This window comes from Macrotis lagotis, chromosome 6, assembly GCF_037893015.1.
Source record: "Macrotis lagotis isolate mMagLag1 chromosome 6, bilby.v1.9.chrom.fasta, whole genome shotgun sequence".
In the NCBI taxonomy this organism is placed as follows: Eukaryota; Metazoa; Chordata; class Mammalia; order Peramelemorphia; family Peramelidae; genus Macrotis; species Macrotis lagotis.
This window is the reverse complement of record NC_133663.1, coordinates 177550450-177568993: the sequence shown is the minus strand read 5'-3', so window position 1 is coordinate 177568993 and position 18544 is coordinate 177550450. Positions and strand designations below refer to the sequence as shown.

At 34.0% G+C, this 18544-nt stretch overlaps 1 pseudogene; it reads left to right on the top strand.

Moving 5' to 3' along the window:
- The first annotated feature begins 17383 nt into the window (after nucleotides 1–17383).
- LOC141491931 (large ribosomal subunit protein uL22-like) lies at nucleotides 17384–17978 on the top strand (annotated as a pseudogene).
- Nucleotides 17979–18544: the final 566 nt, after the last annotated feature.

The following is an 18544-nucleotide window of genomic DNA, read 5'->3' as shown; positions in this document are numbered from 1 at the left end:
CTCTCTCTCTCTCTCTCTCTCTCTCTCTCTCTCTCTCTCTCTCTTGGTTTTGTAAGGCAGTGGGGTTAAGTGACTTACCCAAGGTCACATAGCTATGTGATTATTAAGTATCTGAGAATGGATTTTAACTCAGGTCCTTCCTGACTCTAGGGTCAATGCTCTAACGCCCCTGCCCCTGCCATCCTTCTATCACATATGAGAATGAGTCGCATTGAAATTAGTGGTTTTCCCAAGGACACACAGATACAAAGTAGTAGAGGCAAAATTAAAACTCAGGTCTTACTACTTCAGGATTACATTTTTTACTGTACTTTTCCAGCACTTAAACATTCAAAAAGCATGTATTAATCACCTATTGTATTCCAGGCACTAAGCTAGACACAGGAGAAAAAGACAAAAATGAAATTCTCTATACTCCTCTTTTTCATCTTATTTCTTTCATAGAAATAATGAAAAGTTTGCAGAATCATTTTTAAAACTTATCTCTTTACTCTTAACATGTTTATTCTTGTAGACATATTATTATAAAATATACAATTTGACAGCTGGTGTATTATGTATGGAATGATGAAAAGAAGATAAAATCTTTGTAGTGTCATCAGATTTCCCTTTGACAGTATTTTTGGTCTATGAGAATTTCCTGATGCTTCAAGTCAACAGTAGTAACAAATGATAAAAGGCACTGCAAACTTGTAATAACATTCATAACTTTAAGAATCTTCAGCATTCTTGTGAAAATGACTATCTACTTTTAAACTGTAAAGCTAGTTTTTATTCAACCAACAAAAGGGACTTAGGGAATAGAAAGATTAGAATTTAGTAGATCCCTAGTTACTTCTTTAAGGTATATGGGCATATTCCACTACCCTTTGTAGAGGTCTTAAACTATATTAATTTTAAATATGTATATAGAGGCCTGCTGACTATCATGCAGATAACTAGAAGACTGATGGCTATTATCCTGATAACTGGCAGACTACCTGAAGGTGGCAGATAGACCAGGTCATAGGAAGAGCATCTCAAGTTTTCAGGTGCAATATTGTCAAGGGTGCCCAACTATAAAGATTTCAAATATACCTTAAAAACCCCCAATCAATCTACCTTTATATGTGTGAATATAGAGAATAAGGAGAGAGATACAAAGAATCTATTTTTTTTCAATCAGAAAAGTATTTGTGACCAATTAGGACTGAGGAGGAGAACTTATGATGAATATGGCTAATCAAAATAAATGATAATAATTTAACAAATACTGTAAAATATATAGCTTAAATATAAAAAATGGAGAAACTTTATAGTCATCGAATGAATTTAGAATTAAATATAGTTTTCATTCCATTTTGATCTATTTGAATTTGAAAGCTCATTACCTAATTGATTGCATCTTCAGACAATCAAACTAGTTATTCACTGTTTATTTTATTTTTGAAGTATTGAACTGTGAGAGAAAATCTTAACTCTAAATTGTAATATAAAATTTATTAAATAAAAAAAATCTTATAAATCTGAAATGGTTCTATCCTGTTAAAGTATAATTCTACATTCTCATGGTAAAGGGAGACTATTATGAAGAGACTGCATTTTTCATAGTTTAGTAGTATATTTAATAGTATACTTGAATACTATTATTGGAGTGTGGGTTAAATATTATTACATTTAATTAGGTATACAGTAAAAGGTCTACATGAGGTCTGCTGTAATTTCTCCTGCTTTTTCAAGTAATTAAACATAATCCCTGGGCTGCCTTTTCATACATTCTCACCATGGTCTATATAACCCAGGCATCATCCCTTCTGGCTTGAGTGTTCTGCATTTACTCTTCTTCTTGCCTTATTTTCTACCCTTCACTCCCAAACTACCCTCCCCCATTACTTTCCACCTCTTGTTCTGGGAATAACAATCAAATCAATATCACCATTGCTGCAGAAAAGTGTAAGAATTATCATAAGTCTTTTGTGAGTTCCTATATCAAAAGTCCCTCCCTGGCCAAAAACACCCTATATGTGTTATATTCCCTAATTAGAATATAAGTCCTTAAAGGTCAAGAACTATCTCTCTTTTGTATTTGTGTCCCTAGAGCATAGTACAGGGTGGGTTAGTAATGTTGCACTAATTTAGATATATGTTTGACTAGTTTACACCAATTAAGCTAGAATGAATCAGAGAACAGCTTATTTCATTGAGTCTGTCTGTGACACACTCCATCAAAGTTTATGGGAATGTGTGCCTTTAATAATTCTGCCAGTTGTAATTATATAACTACATTTTACAAAGGACTGCTCATTATACAAAGAAATAAAGCATGCCTGTTCTGAAGAATGCTTAGCATTAGTTCCAGGAGATAGGTAAGTGATGGGTCCTTGATGGTAGAGTGGGTTTTACTAAATCAAAAGGAACTACCTACAACCTTGATAAGGGAGGGGGACATCCCAGAGACTGAAATCTTTTCTTTTAAGCATTTTAAATCTTTTTTTTTGTACAGGTCAGGGGAGGAAAGAAAGACAAATAAGAGGACTGGCAAGTATAGCTGGTCTTATAGCTTATGCAAGTGGTCATACACATTAAAATGGTTAAATACAGAACCAAACAGGGTTCTCTTAACTGAATTTAAACCAGAAATTTTCTTATGACTGTAGGCATTCAATATATGATTGTTCATTGATCATAGAGAAACAGTTTTATAAAAACCAAAGATGTACTAGATCTGTAGTCTGAAATCTGGGGATAGAATTCCTGTTTTACATTTTACTACCAATGAGACATTGATTCACTTTTTTTCTAAACTGGTAAGTTAATAGGTAGAGCTAGATTTTTATGGTTTCTTGCAACTCTAAATTCAATGAAACAAATATAGAATGATTATTTATACAAAGGAGTTAGGGCATTAAACAACTTCATTGTCATTATAGTTTTATTCTAAGAAGAACTAAACCTTACAGGAAATGCTCATGAGAAGACCTTATTGACTGAATAACCTACAATAAAATATATACACCCCCCAAAAAATATTCAAACCAAAACAGAAAAAAACAGAACTTTGTCTCTAGGAGAAATTACTGGTATTGTTTCACTGAAATTTTTATTATATTTGATTTAGAAAAAATATTATGATACAGCTAAGATAAAGACTCCTAGTTAATGATACCTAGTGATGGTTAATATGATAATTAGTGATCCATAATGCAATATGATTCAATTTATGTTAACACTGAAAACCCTTGAATCGCTTTTATTTGTGTTTCTGGTGACAGGGAAATGAAAGGTATGAACTTAAACAATTATTATCTTTATTTCAACCCACATTTCTGAATTTAGGGTGCTTCTCCTTGTAGCCTAAGTCAGTATGTATACTGTGATGTTTTTGCAAAATGAGACCTTTAAGAAACATCATTTACTTCAGATGAATTTCAAAACAGATGAATTTCACAGATTTTTTGTATAATTATTCATCACAACTGTCAATATAATCTATCCATGGACAGATCATATTTACAATGGAGAAGATAGCAATTTACAGAGACTTAAATGTTCATGCTACTGAAACACATAAACATTCACACTTTTCCTTTATTTAGAAGTTCAATTCCTAGGAAAGTCAATGCTCTGTCATTCAAACAACTCCTGAAATCCTTCTCAAAGCCTTTCTTTTACAATTGGAAGAAACATTACAATTTATTTTGACTTCTCACTGTTTAAATATGCAATTTCTATGATTCCCTCTTCACTCATCACTCTACAAAATCCACTGAACCTTTTCCTTAGAGATATCTGGCTTTGTTCTGTAGCCTAGTGGATATTTAAAAAAAGAAAGAAAAAAGACAAAATTACTACTCCTCTCACAAAATGTGAGAGAGAATTTTTATTATGGCTATAAATTTGGATCAGATAATAAATAAGAAGGCAGAAATCTTTTATAACATGATTTGTAGTAGAGTTGTAATTTTTATGGATATTTTAGATCTCAGCCAACTGGTTTGTTAGTAATTAACTTAAAGGTCTTTATTTTTAAAGTGAAGCAATTCTGTGGTATGTATTTTAACAACAATTTCATAGTTTGACTTCAGTATCTTTGTATTAGTATTTTATGAAAGGTTTCATACGGCTATCAGGGGAGCTGGAAAGAATTAGAAGAGTCCAATTAATTTATCTTACAGATGAGGAAGCTGAAATTCAAAGAGGTTAAGTGACTTGTCTGAAGACATGGACATATTAAATGAACAAAGGAGGATTCAAATTACAATCTTATGGGTCTAAGTCAGTGTTGATTAGTTCATTGTTTATTAAGCTGAATATAGATTTCCTGGGTTCACACACATTTATACGAATGTTTGTACTTTCACAGTGATGGAACAGGGTGAATAGATAGACAACTTTGAAATCTGTATGATTTAAGTTTAAGTTGTTTCCCCTCTTGTGAGGCTGTGTAAGCCTAGATGAGTCATTTATTCACTTAAATTATATTATATAAATGTACTTAAATCAATCCAATTAAATTGTATTATAAAACTGATTAGGTGAAAAAAATCTTACAAGTCTGAAATATTTCTATCCTGGGAAATTTTGATTTTGCATTCTCCTGGTAGCTTCTTTTCAGTGCCCTTATCAACTCTTTAGGACAGAGAAGGTGCTGACTAGCATTGTTAAAAGGAGTTTTCTCATTCAGAAGTTCTTTATCAATATTAACTTGTATATTCAGACATATATATGTGTGTGTATATATGTATGTTTATATATGTATGCATGTGTGTATATATATACAGAATATATACATACATAGATATAAAGATATATATATATATTATTCATTAAGTAAATCTTTACTGAATAGCAATAACACATCAAAATCTTGTAATACAGTATGCTGGGTAATTACAAAGATGAGTAAGACAAAGTTCCTTCCCTCAGGGATCTTATGGTATACTAGAGTACATAAAAAAGTACAAATAGACATCTGGTGACAACTTTGAAGAGATAAACTAACTGCTGTTGTTAATTTTAAGGAAGGGAGAATCCTATTAGGGAAAAATTCATGGACGAGAGATGACATTTTAACTGAACCTTGAAAGATGGCCTATAATTTGAAAGGTAATGATAGCTGAAGAATACATTCAAAGTAGTGGTTAAAGGTATGAGTAAAGGTATAGAGGTGAGAAGGTCCGGGATATGTTCTAGCAGCCTATTTTGGTTGGGAGATGAGGCATATGAAGGCCATGGAAATAAAGAAAAAGGTGACAAGCATTTATTAAGCATCCATTATTTGCCAGACACTTTGCAAAATATTTAAAGTATATATTATTCCATTTGATCCTTACAACAGCCCTAGAATGTGGGTTCTATATGATTTCCATTTTACAGTTGAAGAAATTAAAGTGGATAGAAATAACTGCAAAAAACCCTGCAAAAATAACTGAGGGTCATTCAGTTTGGTAGATGTCCAGGGCCAAATTTGAACTTGAGTTTTCTTGATTTCAGGGCCAATACTCTATCTCCTGAGCCATCTAGGTCAGGATTAGATAATGGAGGTCCCTAAAATTCAACCTAAAAGAATTTTGACTTCTATGGGAAATGTAATAGGAAAAGTACAAGTAAAGGATTGGCATGATGTGAACCATGCTTTAGAAGATTAACCTGACAACAGTAGAAAGGATGGTGTGGTGGAACTGGAGACTTGAATTAGGGATAACAGGAAACTTGTTATAATCTAGGTAAGGATATTAAGAACCAGAACTAATGCCTGATTCAACTCTCAAATTTCATCATTCTGTCAATATGGATTGTTAGGGACAGTAAAAAGGGGCTTGAATAAAGGGACACTGATACATTGTTAATCAAGTTATGAATTGGTACAACTAAAAAGAAAACATTTTAGAATTATTCCTTTAAAAAAGTAATCCAAATATCTATACTTTTATTTAAAGAAGCCTCTATTTCAAGTCTTTCCCCACCTCACCTATCCTTAGCACAGTTACCAAAATGACTTTCTTTAAGTATATATCTGATCTTATTACTTCTCTTTCTTTTTTTTCTTTTTTAATTTTTTGAAAGATTTTATTTATTTTGTTTTACATTTTCCCCATTCTTGCTCCCCCCCCACAGAAGGCATTCTGTCAGTCTTTACATTGGTTCCATGTTATACATTGATCTCAGTTGAATGTGATGAGAGAAATCAAATCCTTAAGGAAGAAAAAAAGGCATGAGATAGTAAAATTACACAATAAGATAATGGATTTTTTCTAATTTGAAGGTCTTTGGTCTTTGTTCAAAGTTCATAATTCTTTCTCTGGGTACAGATAGTATTCTCCATTGCAGATAGCCCAAATTGTCCCTGGTTGTTGCATTGATGGAATGAGCAAGTCCATCAAGGTTGATCATCACCCCTATGTTGCTGTTAGGGTGTACAGTGTTTTTCTGGTTCTGTTCATATCACTTGGCATCAGTTCATGCAAATCCCTCCAGGCTTCCCTGAATTCCCATCCCTCTTGGTTTCTAATAGAACAATAGTGTTCCATGACATACATATATCACAGTTTGTTAAGCCATTCCCCAATTGAAAGACATTCTCTTAATTTCCAATTTTTTTGCCAACACCAACAGAGCTGCTAAGAAGAGTTTTGTAATTGTTTTCAAAAAATTTTTGAGTCTGCATTAGTAGGTGGACTCCCAGGTACTTTATTTCATCTGAGGTTACTTTGAATGGGATTTCTCTTTCTAGCTCTTTCTGCTGTATCTTGCTAGTCATATATAGAAATGTTGAGGATTTATGAGGGTTTATTTTATATCCTGATACATTGCTAAAGTTGCTAATTATTTCTAGTAGTTTTTTAGATGACTTTTGGGGATTCTCTAAGTATACCATCATGTCATCTGCAAAGAGTAAGAGTTTTGTCTCCCCCTTCCCTATTCTAATTCCTTCAATTTCTTTTTCCTTCTCTTATTGCTGAGACTAAAATTTCTAATACGATATTGAATAGTGATGGTGATAATGGGCATCCTTGTTTCACCCCTGATTTTACTGGGAATGCCTGAAACCTATCCCCATTGCATATAATGCTTGTTGATGGTTTCAGATAGATACTGCTTATTATTCTAAGGAACAAACCATTTATTCCTACTCTCTAGTGTTTGTTATTAGGAATGGGTGATGTATTGTCAAAAGCTTTTCAGCATCTATTGATATGATCATATGATTTCTGATAGGTATGTTATTTGATATAATTAATTATAATAACAGTTTTCCTAATATTGAACCAACCCTGCATTCCTGGGATAAATCCTACTTGATCATAATGTATTATCCTAGTGATAACTTGCTGTAATCATTTTGCTAAGATTTTATTTAAGACTTTTGCATCTGTATTCATCAATGGGATAGGTCTATAATTTTCTGTCTCTGTGTTAGCTCTTCCTGGTTTAGGTATCAGCATTTTATTGGTGTCATAGAAAGAGTTAGGCAGAGTTCCATCTTCTTCTATTTTTTCCAAATATTTATATAGGATTGGAACCACTTGTTCCTTAAATGTTTGATATAATTAACTTGTGAATCCATCTGGTCCTTGAGATTTTTTCTTAGGGAGTTCAATAATGCCTTGTTGAATTTCTTTTTCTGAGATAGGGCTATTTAGGTTTTTAATTCCTTCTTCATTTAATCTGGGCAATTTATATTTTTGTAAATATTCATAGATTTCACTTAGATTGTCACATTCATTTACAGAGTTGGGCAAAATAATCCCAAATTATCACTTTAATTTCCTCCTCATTGGTAGTGAGCTTACTTTTTTTTTTTTTTAGTTTATTTTTGCAAGGCAATGTAGGCAAGTGCCAAGTTTTCTCTGCCCAAGGCCACACAACTAGGTAATTATTAAGTGTCTGAGGTCGGATTTGAACTCAGGTACTCCTGACTCCAGGGCGGCGCTCTACCCACTGTGCCACCCAGCCGCCCCTGAGTTTACTTTTTTCATTTATAATATTAGCATTTTGTTTTTCCTATTTCTTTTTTTAATCAAATTGACCAGAGGTTCATCAAGTTTATTGTTTTTTTATAGAATCAACTCTTGGTTTTATTTATTTTTCTTGTTTTCGATTTTATTAATTTCTCTTTTAATTTTTAGAATTTCTAATTTGGTATTTAATTGGGGGTTTTTAATTTGTTCTTTCTCTAATTTTTTAGTTAAATATTTAGTTCATTGATTTCTTCTTTCACTAATTTATTCATGTAAGCATTTAAAGATATAATATAACCCCTGACAACCTCCTTGATTGTATTCCATAGGTTTTGGTATGTTTCATTATTGTCATTATCTAGAATGAAATAATTAATTCTTTCTATAATTTGTTGCTTGATCCACTCATTCTTTAAAATGAGTTTAATTAGTTTCCAATTAGTTATGGGTCTATATCTCCCTGGCCCAATACTCCATATGATTTTTATTGCCTTATGATCTGAGAAAGATGTATTCACTATTTCTGCCTTTTTTGCAATTGATCGTTAGGTGTTTTTGCCTAGTACATGGTCAATTTTTGGATAAGTGCCATGTACTGCACAAAAAAAGTATATTCCTTTCTATCCCCATTGAATTTCCTCCACAGGTCTATCATATCTAGGTTTTCTAACAATCTATTTACCTCCTTAACTTCCTTCTTTTTTATTTCATAGATAGATTTATCTAAATCTGAGAGTGGGAGGTTGAGGTTTCCCACTAGTAGAGTTTTGCTGTCTTTGTCTTCCTGTAGCTCTTTTAACTTCTCCTCTAAGAATTTGGATGATGTCCTATTGGGTGCATACATATTTAGTGTCCCGGATTTCCCACAACTCTTTCAACTATGATCATTATCCTTTCTGGTCATATTGGCCAATCTGAGAGGTGTGAGGTGGTACCTCAGAGAAGCTTTAATTTGCATTTCTCTAATAAGTAATGATTTGGAGCAATTTTTCATATGACTTTGCACATCCTTTGACCATTTGTCAATTGGGGAATGGCTTTTTATAAAAAAAATTTGACTTAGTTCTCTGTATATTTTAGAAATGAGTCCTTTGTCAGAAACATTAGTTATAAACATTGTTTACCAGTTTACTACATTTGTTTTGATCTTGGTTACAGTGGTTTTGTCTGTGCAAAAGCTTTTTCATTTAATGTAATCAAAATTATCTAGTTTGTTTTGAATGATGTTCTCTATCTCTTCCTTGGTCATAAACTGTTTCCCTTTCCATAGATCTGACAGGTAAACTACTCCTTGATCTTCTAGTTTGATTATAATATTTTTTGTCTAAATCCAGTATCCATTTGGATCTTATTTTGGTATAGGGTGTGAGGTGTTGGTCTAATCTAAGTTTCTTCCATACTAACTTCCAATTTTCCCGACAGTTTTTATTGAATAGAGAGTTTTTATCCTAATAGCAGGACTCTTTGGGTTTATCAAACAGCAGATTACTATAATTGTTTCCAGCTATTGGTGCATACATATTTAGTAATGAAATTAATTTATTGTCTATGGTACCTTTTAGGAGAATATAGTTTCTTTCCTTATCTCTTTTAACACTATCTATTTTTGCAGCTGCTTTGTCTGAGATAAGGATTGCTAACACTGATTTTTTCACTTCAACTGAAGCAAAATATATTTTGCTCCAACCTTTTACCTTTACTCTATATGTATCTCTCTGCTTCAAATGAGTTTCTTACAAGCAGCATATTGTAGGATTCTGGATTTTAATCCACTCTGCTATCCATTTACATTTTAAGGGAGAGTTCATCCCATTCACATTGAAAGGTATAATTACTAACTTTTTATTGCCCTCCATGCTTTCTTCCCTTTGGTTTTATTTCCTCCCTTTTCCCTTTATCCATATTCCCCAGTATTTTGTTTCTGAATACTGCTTCCTCCAGTGTGTTTACCCTCTTATATCAACCCCCTCCCCTCCTTTTCTTTCCCCTTTCCCCCTTCTTCCCTTCCATCTGTTAGTTCCCCTTTTTCTACTTCTCCCTGTCCCCCCTCCTCCTTTCCCCTTTTAATGCTTGAGAGGTAAGATAAGTTTTTTAACTAAGTGTGTCTAAGTTAACTTTAAGCCAAGTCTTATAAAATGAAGATTCAAGTGGTTCTCACCTCCTTCCTTCTTCCCCTCAATTACAATAGGTCTTTTGTACCTCTTGTTGTAATGAGATTTACCCCATTCAGTCTCCCTCCAACCTCCATTCTCCTTACTTCCCCCCTTTTAAAGGAGGTATTGTTTTTAAATCATTGTATCTGACTCATAGAAAAGTTATGAGTGTTCATCACTTCTGGCTATGTAATAACTCTAATATAATGTAACTCTAATAGAGTTACAATTCTCAAGAATTATGAGACTCTTTCTCCCAAGTGGTATACTTCCAGTTTCATCTTATTGGACAGCAGTTTTTTTTACCTTTTCATGTGTCTCTTGAGCCTCCTGTTTGATGTCCAAATTTTCTATTTAGCTCTGGTCTTTTCAGCATGAAATCTTGGAAGTCTCCCATTTCATTAAATTTCCATCTTTTTTCCATGGAAGAGAAGGTTCAGCTTTGCCGGGTAGTGGATTCTTGACTGCATTCCAAGCTTCCTTGCTCTTTGGAATATCTCATTCCAGGACCTTCGATCCCTTAATGTTGCTGAGGCCAGGTCCTGTGTAATCCTTAGGGTGGCTCCTTGGTATTTAAATTTTTTCTTTCTGACTGCTTATAGGATTTTTCCTTTTATCTGATAGTTCTGGAATTTGGCCACAACATTCCTTGGTGTTTTCATTTTAGGATCTCTTTCCAGAGGAGATCAATATATTCTTTCAATAACTATTTTTGCCCTCTTGTTCCATGATATCTGGGCAATTTTCCATCACTAACTCCTGTAATATTAAGTCCAGGCTTTTTTTTTCTCTTCAGTGTTTTCAGAAAGGCCTAATTATTCTTAGGTTTTCCTGTCTTTGATCTGTTCTCAAGGTTAGTGGTTTTGCTGATGAGGTATTTTACATTTTTTTCCTATTTTTTGATCTTTTTATTTTGTTTAAGATAATCTTGTTGTCTCATGAAGTTATTAGTTTCTGCCAATTCCATTCTTTTTTTAAGAGAAGATTTTTCTTCATTTATCTTTTGCAATTCCTTTTCCAGTTGGTCAATTCTATTTTTGAAGGACTTTTCTATTTGTCCAAGTGTAGTTTTGAAAGAATCATTTTCTTTTTGCATTTGCCCAATTCAGGATTTGAGATAATCATTTTCTTTTTGCATTTGCCAAACTGAAGATCTGAGAGAGTTATTTTTATTTTGTATTTTTTCAAATTGTATTTTCCAAGGATTTGTTTTCTTGTTGTGAGATGTTAATTTTCTCTTGCAATATGTTAATTTTCTCTTGAGTTTTTTCCCCCCAGTTTTTCCAATTTTTTTTTTTTGCATGGCAAATGGGGTTAAGTGGCTTGCCCAAGGCCACACAGCTAGGTAATTATTAAGTGTCTGAGACCGGATTTGAACCCAGGTACTCCTGACTCCAAGGCCAGTGCTTTATCCACTACTCCACCTAGCTGCCCCCAGTTGATTTTTAAACTCCTTTCTGATTTCTTCAAGGAAGTCTTCTTTCTGGGCTGGAGAGAAATTCATATTCTCTTCAGCAGTGCTAGAGGGTTTGAATCTGTCTCTTCTAAGTATTTTTCTGTGGGACCCCCCTTTCTCTGACCTTTTTTCACCTTTCTAGGATCTTGTGTTGAGGGGGAGCTGGCTCCCAGAGGTTTGCTTTTGAAGATCCTAGAGGCTTTGTTCACTTGTCTTAGTTAATTTCAAGGCCCAGCCAGTAGGGGGCACTGGCTTTCTCTGGAGTGTTTGAGGTCCTCAGCAGCAGGGTCTGAGTTGACCTTGAACACTGGGTGAGTCCTGAGGGAGGGAGTTAATCTCTTTCTATAGAGTGAACTCTGTTGCTCTGAGGGGGTGGAGGTGGTGGTAAGGGTTGTTTGTTGTTTGTTCTGGGCAAAGGGCTCTGCTGAAAGTATGGAGTTTAGTTCCATGACCCAGCTGGTTGTTCTCTAGGGGTGCTCTGAGTCTCTGTGCTGGAACTCACCCTCCTGTAGCTCCTCTCCCCCTGGCCAAAGATTCCACAGCTAAAGTCAAATCTCACACTTGCCACTCACTGAAGTCTCTATGACTGAGGCTGGCCCTCTGTCTTACCCCCAGCTGCTGTCCCCATCCTGATCCTCTGCTCTTGTCTCCCAGTTCACCCATGGTCCCCTGAGACAGACATTCTTGATACGTGTTCTTCTCCTAACTTCTCTTTCTGAGTTTTGTTGATTGAATTTCTATTAAAAGGTTTCTCTCATGTTATCTTTGAGGGGAAAGAGGAACACTTATCACAGTGCCTGTCTTCTCTCTGCCATCTTGGCTGGAAGTCTATTACTTCTCTTTCAAAAGACTGCAATGGTTCCCTATTGTCTTTAGGGTAAAACTCTATGTTTAGATTTTAAGATCCTTTGCAACCTATTCCCAATCTATCTTTCTGAAGTCATTGTATATTAATAATTAATTCCTTACCTTCACTCTGGCATTCATTCAACAAAAGTTGGCACTTTATCATCTCTATTCCTCTGCACCATTATCCATTTCCAAAATAGACCTCTTCCTTCATTCAAAATATATCTCAAGTGCAAAATGATACTGCTAGTACTCTCTTTCCTTATTTGTATCTCTTTATATTCTATGTATATTACTTCATACATTGCTTATCTCAATAGCATTAAGGCAGTTTTAAAGTATTAAAGCTTAAAACTATTAATATTTAATCTATGATAGCTCATTTTTTTCATAGAGACTTTTGGGACACTCAGTACTTACTTTCCCATTAGAATATAGCTTCCTTGAAAATAAGGATTATTTTTATCCCCAAGGCTTATCACTTTATTTTTCATTCAACTCCTTGAGATTTCCACTATCTCTGAAAATGTTTAAGTTCATGTTGTTTCCAAATACACTAACTATTCATCTCATACTCTGTCTCCTTACTTTGCTTCTGCTTGACTGGAAGGAAGGGGAACCTTCTTTACTTTATGGGTCCTTCAAAAAAATCTTTAAGTTCCCAGAAGCCTAATTATGGTGCTAATTTAATGTCTGACTTTGGGAGTCAATAGTATTATTGTTCATTTGTTTTAGTTGTGCCTAACACTTCAAAATTACACTTAGTGTTTTCTTGGCAAAGATTTTATTGATGTTGTTGTTCAGTTGTTCATTCATGTCAGCATTCATCCATTTGCAAATTTATGTGTTCCACATTTTTCTAGCACTCTCCCTTCCCCTCCCTTCCCATGGTGGCAAACAATCTGGTAAAAATTATACATGTACAGTTTCATTCAACATATTTTCATATTATTCATGTTGTGAAAGGAGAACTAGAACTATGGGGGAAAAAATCATTATTCATTTCTAAAGACAACCAAGGACATCACAGGTTGATCTCTTGACTAGCACATACATTATATTTAAGTAAGATAAAGTTGCATAAAATCATCAGCTGCATTCCTCCACAAAAATTGAAATCCAGCAGCAAGACAAAAATTAAGATGGCTAGTTTTGAACTGGGATGCAGTGGATGATGTTATCATCTTCCATATCTGACTCTTAGTGCCCCTAAGAACTTATTTTAGCTGGCTCATGGTCACTGGAACAAATTCTTCTCATCGATCCATTCCAATAGGAGAAGTATTTGAGGAATATAGTTATTGGTAGGGATGCATATGGGATGTCCAAGAAGGACCAGAATCTCTGGTGTGATCATTTTCTGAGCCCTTTTCAGCACTGCTCATCTACCTTTGGTGTTCAACTGTCAGCCAACTCTTCCCTGGAGATCAAAGAAGCTGGGGCATGTTCACTGGTTACACCCTGAACTTCTTTTACAGATAGGCTAAACCAGATTGAGGGTTACTGAGAGGTCTCAAATTTATTGGTGAGTTAAGAGAATGTTCACTTTAAGCATATATAAAGACAGGACGCTAAGGGATTTCCATATTGCATATACTCTGAGACATGTTCAATATGCTTGTTGCTTTTGTTAAATATCTTTTTTTTCCTTCTTCTTTTTAAATACTTATTACAAAAGATGGCCAAGTAGGAAACTGAGGAAACGATATATTGGAAAATGATATGATATGTCAGGAAAATGAAAAAAATGAACAAATGTTTAAAATTCAGAAATGAAAAAAGAGAACATGGAAGTAAATGATACTATAGAGGTAGATTTGATTGGATTTGGTGACCAGATAAAAAGAAAAAAAGGAAGAAGAAAGAAAAAGGAAAAGTAGAAAAAGTGAGGAAAGGGAAGAAAACAGAGTTGAGAAGAGCTAACTTCATATATTTATATGAATAGATACACACATACAAGCACATAGACAAACATATATAGCATATTCTATGTGAGTGTGGATATGTGTATTTGCTGAAGGAGGGTTTTACCTTGATGGTTGATAGATGCTGATTAATCAGGATGATGGCCTAACTTTTAGCCTATCTTGTTTTTCTAAATGCCTTACTTCTAAATGCCTTACACTAAGCTTAATTATTTCTAACTTTTAATTTAAAGTAAGATACCTATGATTCTTTCACTTTTATACTTAGAGGTCATTGTAGGATTATTATTTGGATCTAATTAAATGGATCTAATTTCAGTATTGTTTTATTTCAGGAAATGAGGAAGTCCAATGAGAGGGAGAGGAGTCAGTAGAGCAGACAGAGCACATGCAACATTTATCAATTAAGTTTGCATCTTATATTGTCATGGTATATGGCACTCCAAAGCAATTACAATGATAACATCAAAGATCACTGGTTTCAGATTATCATAGCAATATAATAATAATAATGAAAAAGTTGAAATATTGCAAGAATTGCCAGAATATTACTCAGAGACACAATGTGAACACATTCTGTTGGAAAAAATGTCAGTAGACAAGTTTGATGCAAGATTATTATAAACCTACAAATTGTAATAAAAAACATAATATATGCAAAGGTCATAAAGTTATGTCTGTCTGAATGTGTGCATATATATGTGCACATATAAACACATGTGTATATAGTATATAATATACACACACAGGCATTTTATATATACATAAATATATGTATGTGTTTATATATAAATATTTTATATATATGTCTATGGTATAATGGCAGGGAGAATCCCTAGATTACTAGATTCAGAATTAGAAGAGTTGGATTCTGGTACCAACTCAGTAACAAATTCACAGTGCACTCTTGGGAAAGTCACAACTATTTTGGATTACAGTACCCATATAGAGAAAGGTTCAACAAAGTCATCTCTCTGAGGTACCTACCATGCACTTATGTATTACTTTTCTATGTGTGAATAAAATGTGTTTTTATCTATGTAAAACTACTAGAGAACTGGAACTATTTATTTTTCTTGGTAAAGTGAATGAAATACCTCTATAGGTACAATTTTTCTGATGATTATTTAAAAACCATAATTGAAAGGGAAACTTCCCATTCTCACATTTATTTCATGTTTTGTTTATCATATTATTTAAATCATTCTTTCCTTGAGTTCTACTGTTCCTAGAGGCAATTAAATGACAATGAAAAAATCTTAAAATATTCATTTTATTATCATCAAAAATATTTTAAGGAATAATTTCAGTTACATAGATTCCAAAAATTTCTCATTTTTAATGGCTTTAATTTTTCCCCCAGTTAGCCCATTTCCTTCTGGTTCAATTATAATGACTTTCTACCTGTTTGCCTTCTCATAGATTCCTGCAAAGTGCTAGAATATGTCAGTCTGGTGTGCAAAATGGGACAGAGCTGCCTGTGTCCTCCTCACTGCTTATGGAGGTGGCAGGCACAGCATGAAGCTAGTTGCTTTGCCAGGGCCCATGGCGCTTAGCCTTAGAAGAAGACTGGCAGTGAATAATGCCATCTGGAAAGGGCAGGACATTCTGCCCAAAGATACTTGGAATGGTTAATAGGAAGTGTTTTCTTTGTCACCCAACTGGATACCTTTGCCTTACTGGGAAGAATAAACAACACATTTTCTTCAAGGGTTTTTCTCTTTCTAGAATAATTTCGTTTAGAGGGAAGTAGGAACAGATCGATTTATGGGAAATGTGTATTTAAAAATCTCATTATTAAATATGTACCAAATTAAGTTCTTTTCTTTCCCATAAGGCTAACTTTTCCAACATTTCTGTTTCATTTTAAAAATTAAATTTATCCATTTATACCAGTGACATTTACACCTGAATTCTGTCTTGTGGTTCAATGTTTTTATTGCTTCTGTCATTGGGATACTTTCTATTTCCAAAGCTGGAATAATGGTGGGACATCTTTCTGTTTTCCTGGGTACATATTAGACATTTTTTACTTATGTACATATGATGATAGAAAGTTTTAAAAGAGTTGATCTAGAATTTTCAGCTATTTTAAGACAAGATTTGAGGGTATGACTCATCAGGTGTATTTTGGAGATGAAATCCATTCATATATTTTATTATAAGCCTAGAAGAATTTAAAAAAAATATTGTACACACTTCATGGGAATTTAAGAGTCATAAAGAGGTATGGTCTCTGTCCTATAATAAATTAGAAAATTTTCTAGCTATGGGGAAAAAAGAACAGATTTTTTTGTTGTGGAATTCTTTTGGGTTTTAAATAATAGTTTTATAATCATATCCTTCCAGCAAAATGAGTCAGTAGTTTACTTTGTCATAATCTCCATTTTTCATCCCTCTCTTTCCCCAGTTGCTTATATAGAAAATTTTTCTTGAAAGAATGCCTAAATACTTAACATTTAAAACAAAGCTACTGTATAATTAAGTGATGATGAAAGCTATTTTTATGACCCTGATATTTTGTTTTTGAAAAAAATGCTCTGGAATCACAGGTGGCAAGCTCCCTACTAAAGTAAACTAAGGGTTCCTGCCACCAGAACAATGCTGTTTGTGAAAACACAAAACCTGGGGAGGTGTGATTAATTACTCCTGTTCTTGGAAGATGTCAGAAGAAATTAGCAGATAAATGGATGAATGATTCACCTCCCACAGGTCAAAGAGAGTAGACAAAGCTGAATTACCAGAGTTCATATCAGGGTTGAGTCAGTAGATAGCCTATTCCAGAAGAAATCCCAACTGAGGATATTAGCTGCAGGCAAGACCATTAAGGTCATTTTATGGAGCATGAGTTTATCCAACTTATTTCTATCCATTCAGGTCATATGGACAATAGTTATAATGTTAAGTTTTGAAGCTTTGCATACAAAGATGATGCTATTGACATCTTTGTTCACATATAATATTTTTTCCAGTTCATATAATAGATTAATGCTAATCCATTCATATTCTTTTGGTTCACTATGGTAGAAGATGGTCATCAATCATCACAGCTCTCTTCCCTTGAGCCGTCCTGGGTAATCATTTAAAATGGTGAGGTATTCTCTTGATCCAGAGAACCCCACAAAATCATGCAAGTCAAGGGGTTCATATCTCCGGGTCCACTTCAAGAACACCCGTGAAACAGCTCAAGCCATCAAGGGCATGCACATCTGAAAAGCTACCAAGTATTTGAAAGATGTCACATTGAAGAAACAATGGGTTCCATTCCATTGATATAATGGTGGTGTTGGCAGGTGTGCCCAGGCTAAGCAGTGGGGTTGGACACAGGGTTGTTGGCCAAAAAAGAGTGCTGAGTTTTTGCTACATATGCTTAAAAATGCAGAGAGCAACGCTGAATTAAAGGGTTTGGATGTGGATTCTATTGTCATTGAGCATATCCAGGTTAACAAGGCTCCCAAAATGAGACAGCATACTTACAGGGCTCATGGCCGAGTCAACCCATACATGAGTTCTCCTTGCCATATTGAGATGATACTTACTGAAAAGGAACAAATTGTTCCTAAACCAGAAGAGGAAGTTGCTCAAAAGAAAAAGATATCCCAGAAGAAACTGAAGAAACAAAAGCTTATGGCACAAGAGTAAATATGGCATTAGAGTACAAATAAAAGTGAAATGAAAAAATTTGTTACTGTTAAAAAAAATCATCACAGCTAATAATTTTGTAATACTAAATGTTTAATAAAGGATTTGGATATACATTAACTCATTTGATCCCCATAATATCCATTTTTTAAAAGAAGAACTAACTTGTATAAGGACATATTGCTAGTGAGTAGAGGAGCTGGGATATAAAATCAGGTCTTTAGACTCTAAATTGATATTTGAATTTTGAAGATAGCTGATCAAGTAGGAGGTAGTCATGGAATCTTTATTTCATGAGTAATTCAGAAGAATATGGAAGATCCGCTCATCTTAACTTGGTTAGCATAGCTCAAACCAAATGAAAAATTTCACCTTTTATTACCCCTTTATCCAAGAAAAAAATAGAAAGAAAAAGGCAGACAGAGAAAGAGGGAGGACCTATCTGACCACGTCATCCCATTCTCAAAAAAAACTCTAGGACTTTCTCATTGTATGTAGAATAGCATAAAAACTCTGTTTGGCATTGAAAGTACTTCATGATCTCCCTTAAGACTACATTTCTCCTCTTCATACATTATA